Genomic DNA, 12,797 nt, shown 5'->3' on the forward strand with positions numbered 1-12,797 from the left:
TTTCTATTGGAGAGATGAGTGAGCCTGTTACCGATCACACCATCCATGTGTCAGGAGCCTGGGTCTGAATCCAAACCATGTGCTGGGTATTTGTGGAGCGTAGCCCCATCTAACCTGTCTGTCCAGGGCTGCCTGCAGGATCTCAGGGAAGGGGAGGTGGAGGAGGAGGAGGAGGGGCTGGCTGGGAGACCTGGTGAGGCTCCATGGTCTTGGATGCTGTCAGCTGAAGCACAGCATGGAACACTCTGACTGGGGCTGAGCAACAACAGGAGGAATGGGGGATAGGGAAAGGACTGAGGACAAGGGTACCTGGCCAAACGCCCACAGGGTTTGAGATTAGGATCACCACAAACTGTACTGACCTGTACCATTGTACAAGATTTTAAACTCCTACACTAGAGGATAATATGTACTTTGTCCTGATGTGTCTGGCTCCTCTTAAAGCTTTCATCCCTGATATTTGAATATGGGAGAAAAAACATCAGAGGTAAACCTGTTTTCTCCTTGCCACTGTGATTTCTCTTAATGTTCTGGCCTGGACATGGCGTTATGACTCAAATGATAAACAGCACATGGAAGTAAAACAGGGTAAATTAATCATGCTGAAGCTAACCCTGTCTGCAGATGGTTAAGGGGGAGACCGGGAGTGAGGCTGGAGCCCATGGCTGTGGAAGGATGTCCAGCCTGTCAAAGGCCAGTTTTGTCTATCATTCTACTGCTGAACCTGTGGAACAGCTGGGATTCACACTTTCCCCAGACAGACAGACAGACACATCATCTTTATAGGTGGATATCATTAGAGTGGGGCCTTTGAAGAGTGTCCAACTCACCAGCCTATTCTGACTAGTCAGTAGGCCTACGAGTCCGCCTAGCGCACAGGATGTGGAGCTATGGTCACTGGCGTACCACACACACCCACAGCCCTCGCAAACAGCAACGTTTTCTCTCAGCCTCATGGCAAAATGTGTAGATTAGCTATAAAACTGCACATTTCTCTCTGCCCCATCCACTTGCTCAGACCTTGCGGGGGACAGGACATGGTCCAACAGGAGCAGCTCTGTTTCATCATCCCCTGCCTGCTGTCCTTCCTGACTGTGATCCGTGCCAATGATCGGGCAAAAATAGGTGTAGAGAGTGCCTTCTACGAGGAGTATCGTCGGGTCATTAAGGCCTGGGTGGGTTCAGGCCTGTGTATCTGGGTCATTATGTTTAAAAGCAGCAGCAAGTCAGGGAATACGTTGGGTACTCCGGTGATGCATGGGATGCCCTGGCACTGCGATAGCCCTCACTACGCTACCCTGGGTTAGTCTATTACTGACCCAGTCCCATGTATTTACCTGATGTGGACACTACATTACCCTGGATCATTCTAATCATAGGGAAGAGGGTGCCATTTTGGACTCAACCCTGGTCCAGACCCACCACCACCACTATCACCACCACCACTACCACCACCACCACCACCACCACCTCTACCACCACCTCTACCACCACCACTACCACCACCACCTCTACCACCACCACCACCACCACCACTACCATCACCACCACTACCACCACCACCACCACCACCACCACTACCACCACCACTACCACTACCATCACCACTACCACCACCACCACCTCTACCACCACCACTACCACCACCACCACTACCACCACCACCACTACCACCACCACTACCATCACCACTACCACTACCACCACTACCACCACCTCTACCACCACCACCACCACCACTACCACCACCACCACTACCACCACCACCACCACTACCACCACTACCATCACCACCACCACCACTACCACCACCACCACCACCACTACCATCACCACCACCACTACCACCACCACCACTACCACCACCACTACCACCACCACCACTACCACCACCACTACTACCATCACCACCACCACCACCACTACCACCACTACCACCAGCACTACCATCACCACTACCACCACCACCACCTCTACCACCACCACCTCTACAACCACCTCTACCACCACCACTCCCACCACCACCACCACCTCTACCACCCTGTGGGACCCCAGATGTTACCGCTGTCCATGAGCCGTACATTCCATTTGCCGTCACCCTCTGTGTTCCCCCTGTTGTGTAGTTGTGAAGCCAGGTGAATAGCCTTGGACACAGACCCAGACTTGCCAGATGCTGGAGGAGTTAAGCATGGTCAACACATGTCTGCCAGCAGAATCCGGACCATTGTGGGTTTCTTTGAATCTGTCTCTGTAAGCCAGGTGTGTTTGGCTCTGACCAGCGCATTTCTTGTGCTGTGTTTAGGCAAGTATGCATACTGGTTTTTGCATTCTTCAAGAGCAACTGGTATGAGCTTCTTGACAATGAGCCTTTCCTGACTTTTCCCAGACAGGATGTCAAAGAGATTGGTCACCAATTTTCTCTCCAGGAATGGGGACCTTAGGAAAGGGGCAGATGTTAGCGGTCTTCCACACTGTAGCTACAGAGCCCCATTGATAGTTGTTAACCAAGTGAGTGACCACTGGAGCTAGATCCTCTGCAAATTCCTTCAGTAACCTTTGCGAATTCCTTAAGGTTAGATGGCTGGTTAAACTTTGAACAGACCAGATGATCCATCACATTATGGCTACAGCTCTGTGTTAATCATTGAACTAACTGACACCAGAACATAATCACAGGCCAGTAATCTGATGGGCTGCGAAACTGTGGTACGCCACTGGCCATGATGACATGTCTCCTCCCTAAAGGCATGATGCTGTCTGAGAGAGAGGTGACATGGAGGGGCAGGGTGAAGTGGGCCATGACCTGTCTCAAAGTGTTCCTCTGTAGCCTACTCCACTCTATGCAGGGGTGAGTTCACAGGAGTCACTTAACATGTTTCCTTTGTCTCAGCTTGCCATTCTGAAGAGCAGGGTCCACCCTTTCAGAGGAAGTCAGCCATCCAATGCCAGGCTTGGGAATATTGGAGATAGGCCTATGGAGAGAGAGAGAGGTGTTTGGTTCAAAGGCCTAAGAGTCAGACGTCAGCAGAAAGTTGACTCCCAAAATAGTTATTTGGTTTCACATAGTGGAAAAACACAGGTTCTTTCTTGTTTCGGACATCAAAGGAAACATCTTTAATGCTGGTCATATTCATGTGTTAGGTTGATCCGTGTTTATACATGAACCTGTCTGGAGCTAGACAGCTGCTGTGGTCAAACCAATTATGTCATGTCCTGATACTGCAGTAGCCATATACTACTTCCAATCATAATACATTGTTCCTTCTTAAAGGCCCACTCTTTAATTTAAATGATTGAAAATTGCAGTAAATATCACAGAGTGGGCCTTTAATGGCAAAACCCCACACATACATATACACATACATACATATAAATACATATACATACACAAAGTTGAAGTCGGAAGTTTACATACACTTAGGTTGGAGTCATTAAAACTCGTTTTTCAACCACTCCACAAATTTCTTGTTAACAAACTATAGTTTTGGCAAGTCGGTTAGAACATCTACTTTGTGCCTGACACAAGTATTTTTTCCAACAATTGTTTACAGACAGATTATTTCACTTATAATTCACTGTATCACAATTCCAGTGGGTCAGAAGTTTACATACACTATGTTGACTGTGCCTTTAAACAGCTTGGAAAATTCCAGAAAATGATGTCATGGCTTTAGAAGCTTCTGATAGGCTAATTGACATCATTTGATTCAATTGGAGGTGTACCTGTGGATGTATTTCAAGGCCTACCTTCAAACTCAGTGCCTCTTTGCTTGACATTATGGGAAAATCACAAGAAATCAGCCAAGGCCTCAGAAAAAAAATGGTAGACCTCCACAAGTCTGGTTCATCCTTGAGAGCAATTTTCAAACGCCTGAAGGTACCACGTTCATCTGTACAAACAATAGTATGCAAGTATAAACACCATGGGACCACGCAGCCGCCATACAGCTGAGGAAGGAGACACATTCTGTCTCCTAAAGATGAACGTACCTTAGTGAGAAAAGTGCAAATCAATCCCAGAACAACAGCAAATGACCTTTTGAAGATGCTGGAGGAAACAGGTACAAAAGTATCTATATACACAGTAAAACGAGTCTTATATCGACATAACCTGAAAGGCCGCTCAGCAAGGAAGAAGCCACTGCTCCAAAACCGCCATAAAAAAGTCAGACTACGGTTTGCAACTGCACATCGGGACAAAGATCGTACTTTTTGGAGAAATGTCCTCTGGTCTGATGAAACAAAAATCTAACTGTTTGGCCATAATGACCATCGTTATGTTTGGAGGAAAAAGGGGGACGCTTGCAAGCCAAAGAACACCATCCCAACCGTTAAGCACGGGGGTGGCAGCATTATGCTGTGGGGGTGCTTTGCTGCAGGAGGGACTGGTGCACTTCACAAAATAGATGGCATCATGAGGAAGGGAAATTATGTGGATATATTGAAGAAACATCTCAAGACATCAGTCAGGAAGTTAAAGCTTGGTCGCAAATGGGTCTTCCAAATGGACAATGACCCCAAGCATACTTCCAAAGTTGTGGCAAAATGGCTTAAGGACAACAAAGTCAAGGTATTGGAGTGGCCATCACAAAGCCCTGACCTCAATCCTATAGAAAATGTGTGGGCAGAACTGAAAAAGCATGTGCGAGCAAGGAGGCCTACAAACCTGACTCAGTTACACCAGCTCTGTCAGGAGGAATGGGCCAAAATTCACCCAACTTATTGTGGGAAGCTTGTGGAAGGCTACCCAAAACGTTTGACCCAAGTTAAACAATTTAAAGGCAATGCTACCAAATAGTAATTGACTGTATGTAAACTTCTGACCCACCGGGGATGTGATGAAAGAAATAAAAGCTGAAATAAATCATTCTCTCTACTATTATTCTGACATTTCACATTCTTAAAATAAAGTGGTGATCCTAACTGACCTAAGACAGGGAATTTATAGTAGGATTAAATGTCAGGAAATGTGAAAAACTGAGTTTAAATGTATTTGGCTAAGGTGTATGTAAACTTCCGACTTCAACTGTGTACATATCCTTTTTTGAAATATATTTCCCTTTATTACTTTCCAACCCCACCACCCCTTCCCTCATTGGAGTAAACTAGTGAACAACAATGCTTAGGCCTCTACTTCCAGTTTATACATACTATATACATTTTATGGACACAGTCAATTTTACAATAATTCTATTTTGTTTGTTTTTACCCATGAACTTCCTCTACGTCTACTCTTTCATTTAGTATATTTTCGGACTGTCATGTTGTGGGTTTTGGATATGGATTTCACACCTTTACTGCAGAGTGAAAGTAATGTGTTGAAAGAGAGGGAGACAGACCAGTGAGACAAAGAGAGACACAGAGAGAGAAGCCCAGAGAGACAGACACAGGATGAGCAGCAGTGCACAGTGCAGGTTTTGACACTGACAGGGTTTTGTGAAAGAGCCACACCATTCTCACGCTTGACATGCTGTCCCATAATGACAGGCGATTTGGGACTTAATCACGCATTAAGCCTTATTGTTGCACCTCCGGCCAACTGATGACACAGAGCTCAGTCAATCCGGTGATCGCACCATCACACGGTCACCATGTCCTGGGCCAACCCCTCAGGCACTGTCCACTCGGCCACCGTGAGTGCAAATGGCATGACGTAAGGCCATTCCGTCTCTGTGTGAGAGAGAGAGAGAGAGAGAGCGAGAGAGAGAGAGAAAGAGGTCAGAAAGTCAACACGTTTGTGCGACCGGGTGTCTGTCTGTGCAGCATCCACTGAACTGGCGCTGACTAGAAGCTTGCTATGATGTCTGGACTAGAGCAGTTTAAGGGCCATCACACATTGCTGGGCTTTTTTGGAAATGGATACAATATTGGAAAGGGAAAGGGGTATACCTAGTCATTGTTACCCTAATGCTTACTAAAATTCTAACGGATAAATGTATTCTACCATTGTCCTGATAAAACACTGTAAAACATATACACGCATATAATTTACAACACGAATGTGCATACATTTGTATCACTTTGCATCACATCTGTATCACTATTTGTATTTTCAATCACATAATAGCTGTACTTTCTCCCCTGGTAAAATGGACAAATATATATTCTCCCAGTCTCTGTTAGGCTATCATTATGCATGCAGTAAAGCATTTACATAAAGAAGATCCAGTCCATTTGTAATGATGAGTAGGTGGACGAAGAAAGATATTGTGAGCTACAGTATGCCATTCCTCTATTGCAGGGATGGGAAACTGCCCCCCTTTTGTAGTCCAGCAGATCAATTCCCCCCCGAGTTACATTTTTTTAAACATATTTTTGGGGAACTCAGTCGGGGTCTCAACTTACTGTTGAGAGTTAGAATAGTAGAATACACAAGGTGCAATTTCTATATACAGTAAAAAAAAAAATCTTAGGGGGTAGATCATCTTTAATTTTGCAGATAGATTGTAGTTTCCATCAATGAAATTGTCTGCATCATTTCCAATCCCCCATATATTTTTTGTTGTAAAAACAATTATATATATATATATATATATATATATATATATATATATATATATATATATATATATATATATATATATATATATATAGAGAGAGAGAGAGAGATATATATATATATATATATTTTTTAAAAAAAATCTCTCAATATTTTCATTAATTATTTTCCCCTAACCCTACCACCCCTCCCCTAATTGGAGTAAACAAATGTACACCAACACTTAGGCTTCTACTTCCAGCTTATAAATTACATACTACAGTTGAAGTCGGAAGTTTACATACACCTTAGCAAAATACATTTAAACTCAGTATTTCACAATTCCTGACACTTAATCCTAGTAAAAATTCCCTGTCTTAGGTCAGTTAGGATCACCACTTTATTTTAAGAATGTGAAATGTCAGAATAATAGTAGAGAGAATGATTTATTTCAGCTTTTCTTTCTTTCATCACATTCCCAGTGGGTCAGAAGTTTACATGCACTCAATTAGTATTTTGTAGCATTGCCTTTAAATTGTTTAACTTGGGTCAAACGCTTCGGGTAGCCTTCCACAAGCTTCCCACAATAAGTTGGGTGAACTTTGGCCCATTCCTCCTGACAGAGCTGGTGTAACTGAGTCAGGTTTGTAGGCCTCCTTGCTCGCACACGCTTTTTCAGTTCTGCCCACACATTTTCTATACGATTGAGGTCAGGGCTTTGTGATTGCCACTCCAATGCCTTGACTTTGTTGTCCTTAAGCCATTTTGCCACAACTTTGGAAGTATGCTTGGGGGTCATTGTCCATTTGGAAGACCCATTTGCGACCAAGCTTTAACTTCCTGACTGATGTCTTGAGATGTTTCTTCAATATATCCACATAATTTCCCTTCCTCATGATGCCATCTATTTTGTGAAGTGCACCAGTCCCTCCTGCAGCAAAGCACCCCCACAGCATGATGCTCCCACCCCCGTTCTTAACGGTTGGGATGGTGTTCTTCGGCATGCAAGCGTCCCCCTTTTTCCTCCAAACATAACGATGGTCATTATGGCCAAACAGTTATATTTTTGTTTCATCAGACCAGAGGACATTTCTCCAAAGAGTACGATCTTTGTCCCCGTGTGCAGTTGCAAACCGTAGTCTGGCTTTTTTATGGCGGTTTTGGAGCAGTGGCTTCTTCCTTGCTGGGTGGCCTTTCAGGTTATGTCGATATAGGACTCGTTTTACTGTGGATATAGATACTTTGTACCTGTTTCCTCCAGCATCTTCACAAGGTCCTTTGCTGTTGTTCTGGGATTGATTTGCACTTTCATACCTAGTACCTTCATCTCTAGTAGACAGAACGCGTCTCCTTCCTGAGCGGTATGACGGCTGCGTGGTCCCATGGTGTTTATACTTGTGTACTATTGTTTGTACAGATGAACGTGGTACCTTCAGGCGTTTGGCAATTGCTCCCAAGGATGAACCAGACTTGTGGAGGTCTACATTTTTTTTCTGAGATCTTGGCTGATTTCTTTTGATTTTCCCATGATGCCAAGCAAACAGGCATTGAGTTTGAAGGTAGGCCTTGAAATACATCCACAAGTACACCTCCAATTGACTCAAATTATGTCAATTAGCCTATCAGAAGCTTCTAAAGCCATGACATCATTTTCTGGAATTTTCCAAGCTGTTTAAAGGCACAGTCAACTTAGTGTATGTAAACATCTGACCCACTGGAATTGTGATACAGTGAATTATAAGTGACATAATCTGTCTGTAAACAATTGTTGGAAAAATACTTGTGTCATCCACAAAGTAAATGTCCTAACCGACTTGCCAAAACTATAGTTTGTTAACAAGAAATTTGTGGAGTGGTTGAAAAATTAGTTTTAATGACTCCAATCTAAGTGTATGTAAACTTCCGACTTCAACTGTATATAACATTCTATTGGTTGCAAGAATTTTGTATAATAATTTTCATTGAAAAATTCAGAGTTTTGAATCCGGAGTCTTTTTATGCATCAGTTTATTAACCATGTGCCAATTTCGAAATGTATGCATCATCAGGTTTTCTCTGGTTATGTCAGTCACTGACAGTCGCTCAATTAGCCCATGTCAGCTAAACATTTATCAACTGGTAAATTAGTCTAACCAGCAATCGAAACTTGTAGTAATCATGGTCGAATTACGGACCAGGGGGCCTCCATTGATTTTATAAGTCACGCTCACTTAGATATTATATTACATTGCATAAGTCAGGGCGAAATGTGTAAAAACGGCAAACATTTCTTTCCACCCTATGGCAAAACGTTTAGAATTGCAGGAAATTGGCTGTAAACTGAAAATGTTTCTCTCAACCCAATGGCAAAATCAGTAGAATTGCATCAAACTTGTTTTAAAATTGTAACATTTTCTCTACACCCCATGGCAAAATGTGTATAATTCCAGGAAATTAACTCAATACTTTTTTTTCTCTTCATTTTGAAGATGGGGGCCGCTAAAATATTTTGCTCTTAACGTGGAGGCCCCCAAAAGGCTAGGGCTGGCTCTGACTGCATGTGTGTGTATGGATGTGGGTATGTGGGTATGCAGACCCGCGAGCCAATGCAGCGACCCCCCACCCCAATCAAAGTTGCCCATCCTTGCTCTATTGGTTTGGGCTTGTCTGTAATGATGTAGCCTGGGGGATAATGTGCATGTAAGAGAGGCAGGCTGTGTCTTAAACACTTACATTATGATTTTATAAGGTCCCGAGCGCTTGTTACTATCTGCTGAACCAGGACCAGGTGGATTTTTACTGTTATAGCTTTGTAAAGGTTTTATGCCATTCTAACTTACTTTTTTGTTTGAACTTTCAAGCTGTTTGTGCTTAGATAAGTAAACTTAAAAAGTTGATCACTTACAGTAGTCAGTGAGAGCTGCATGTTTTCCAATGCAGAAACTCTAAACCATAGCACTGCTCTCAGACTGGGCTTTGTTAGACAGGAGTGACTGACTGCTCCATCAGGCAGATGTTGTGTTGTTAATAGAGATGTTTTTGTAATAGGAGGGGGGACTAACTGACGGACATCCCCTGACATAGATAATGAAGTTATTAGGAAGGGGATGCGGGGGTCGCCTTACTGTAAAGAATGTCTTGGCTCACATTACTTTTCCTTCTGCCTAAAAATGCATACTCACAGGAAATATGAATCAACGTCAGCTATTCCGATGTTGGACCCTACCCTCTTATTACTGTACTAAATCAAATATTTAAAAAATTCTCAGCATGAAAAGCCTGGAGCTGCAGGAGGACTGTAAATGCTCATTGTTTTGAGTCCTCCTCCCAGACTTTGATGTGAAGGGTCGGGCAGAAGCCCCCTCTCTGCATTTCACAGGAGAATACTCAGTGTCAGGAACATCTGGGATTGCACTAAGTAGGTCTTACTTGGCAGGCGGTTGTATTGGCATTGACACCATCCTAACAACACCTTTCATCTCTGTTTGAACATGTGGATTCAGCTCTAACCCTCTCTGGGCCATCACGGGAGGAGTCGTGGGCCTGCCGCCAGCACAGACCAAGGTGTGGCAGCAGCTCCCTCTGAGATGAGGAGGAATCTCACTGAATCTAGCCTTTTTCACTTTCCCACTATCCTCGGGACTGAAATATTTCTCTCTCTCCACACACGCTATCCAGGACACTCCCTCCACTTAGAATTCTTACCATTATTATTCTATTCTGCTTGATGCTGAATCTGGTGACGCCATTGCGAAATCACTCCAATAAAAACATACTGATCTGTTCATTAAGCAATAACCAGCATGTTGTGTTAAGGTGACGTTTTGTGAGACTGAGTGTGTTTATTAGGATTGACAGTGAGAGGACATGGTCCAACAGGAGCAGCTCTGTTTCATCATCCCCTGCCTGCTGTCCTTCCTGACTGTGATCTGTGCCAATGATCTGGGCAAAAATAGGTGTGTAGAGAGTGCCTTCTACGAGGAGTATCGTCGGGTAAAGTCATTAAGGCCTGGGTGGGTTCAGGCCTGTGTATCTGGGTCATTGTGTTTAAAAGCAGCAGCAGGTCAGGGAATACCTTGGGTACTCCGGTGATGCATGGGATGCCCTGGCACTGGGATAGCCCTCACTACGCTAGCTACCCTGGGTTAGTCTATTACTGACCGTCCCATGTATTTACCTGATGTGGACACTACATTAACCTGGATCATTCTATTACTGACCGGGGTTTGTGTCCGGGAAGGGGATGCCATTTAGAGAAGAGGGTGCCTCTTTGGACACAACCCTGGTCCACTGACCCACCACCACCACCTCCACCACAACCATCACCATCACCACAACCACCACCACTACCACCAATACCACCACCACTACCACCAATACCACCACCACTACCACCACCACTACTGTGTTTACCTCATGTGGATACACCTCACTTGTGGGATCGTAGGAGATCCTTGAATGGGCTGTCCATTTTTCACCAGATGCATCTTCCTCCCCAGTAGATTAAATGTTCATTTCTCTACCATAAGCCACCTCCAATGTCATTTTAGAGAATTTGGCAGTACGTCCAACCGGCCTCACAACTGCAGACCACGTGTAACCACGCCAGCCAAGGATCTCTACATCCGGCTTCTTCACCTGCGGGATCGTCTGAGACCAGCCACCCGGACAGCTGATGAAACTGTGGGTTTGCACAACCGAAGAATGTCTGCACAAACTGTCAGAAACCGTCCCAGGGAAGCTCATCTGCGTGCTCGTCATCCTCACCAGGGTCTTGACCTGACTGCAGTTCGGTGTCGTAAACGACTTTAGTGGGCAAATGCTCACCTTCGATGGCCACTGGCACGCTGGAGAAGGGTGCTCTTCACGGATGAATCCTGGTTTCAACTGTACCGGGCGAGCAGTTTGCTGATGTCAACGTTGTGAACAGAGTGCCCCATGGTGGCGGTGGGGTTATGGTACGGGCAGGCATAAGCTACGGACAACGAACACAATTGCATTTTATCGATGGCAATTTGAATGCACAGAGATACCGTGATGAGATCCTGAGGCCCATTGTCATGCCATTCATCCGCCGCCATCACCTCATGTTTCAGCATGATAATGCACGGCCCCATGACGCAAGGATCTGTACACAATTCCTGGAAGCTGAAAATGTCCCAGTTCTGCCATGGCCTGCATACTCCCCAGAATGTCACCCATTGAGCATGTTTGGGATGCTCTGGATCGACATGTGCAACAGCATGTTCCAGTTCCCACCAATATCCAGCAACTTCACACAGCCATTGAAGAGGAGTGGGACAACATTCCATAGGCCACAATCAACAGCCTGATCAATTCTATGTGAAGGAGATGTGTCGCTCTGCATGAGGCAAATGGTGGTCACACCAGATACTGACTGGTTTTCTGATCCACACCACTACCTTTTTTAAAAGTTATCTGTGACCAACAGATGCATATCTGTATTCCCAGTCATGTGAAATCCATACATTAGGGCCTAATGAATTTATTAGATTAGGGCCTAATACATTTGTTGCATTTGGTTTTTTTTTCAGTGTATGTAGTATCACACCCTGCTCCTAGTAACAGACAGCATTGTTGTAATCACAGCTAAAACAGTATGATACTAGATATGTGTGGAGCAGAGGTGGCTGACCAGTCTTGGACAGATACCTTTGACCGTAGCCAGTGACTCGTGGAATCTGGTGTTGGCTTACATAGCACATACTGAATGGTAGGAAAACATACTGTACAGTGACATGTACTGGGTGCCATGGGCTCCTCCTGACCTCCCCCCTCTCCTCTCTCTCTCTTTTATTGTACTACCAAGTAGGTCAGTGATCCTGTACTGTACACACATGACTTAACTGATATCTGATCCTGGATTCCAGACATTTCAAACCATGGAGCGTTACAGAGTCTACACAGCTACCTTACTGCCATCATGTAGTGTATGATTTTAATGTAAATCATTACATTAAAAGTCCAATGCAGCCGTTTTTATCTCAATATCAAATCATTTTTAGGTAATAATTAAGTACTTTACTGTGATTGTTTTCAATTAAAATGGTCAAACGTAAACTAAAATAGCTTCTTAGCAAAGGGACATTTTTCAAGCAAGAATTTTGCTAGGACTGTCTGGGAGTGGTCAGAGTGGGGAGGGGAAAACTGAAAATGAGCTGTTATTGGCATGAGGTTTGGAACTCTCTGCTTATTGGTCTATCAACTAATTTACCGCATGGTATCACCATGGAATGCCAAAACTCCATCCCACTAAAACAGGCTGAAACTTACATTTACATTTTAGTCATTTAGCAGACGCTCTTATCCAGAGCGACTT

Source organism: Coregonus lavaretus (assembly GCF_964263955.1).
Source record: "Coregonus lavaretus genome assembly, chromosome: 18".
Taxonomy (NCBI): domain Eukaryota; kingdom Metazoa; phylum Chordata; class Actinopteri; order Salmoniformes; family Salmonidae; genus Coregonus; species Coregonus lavaretus.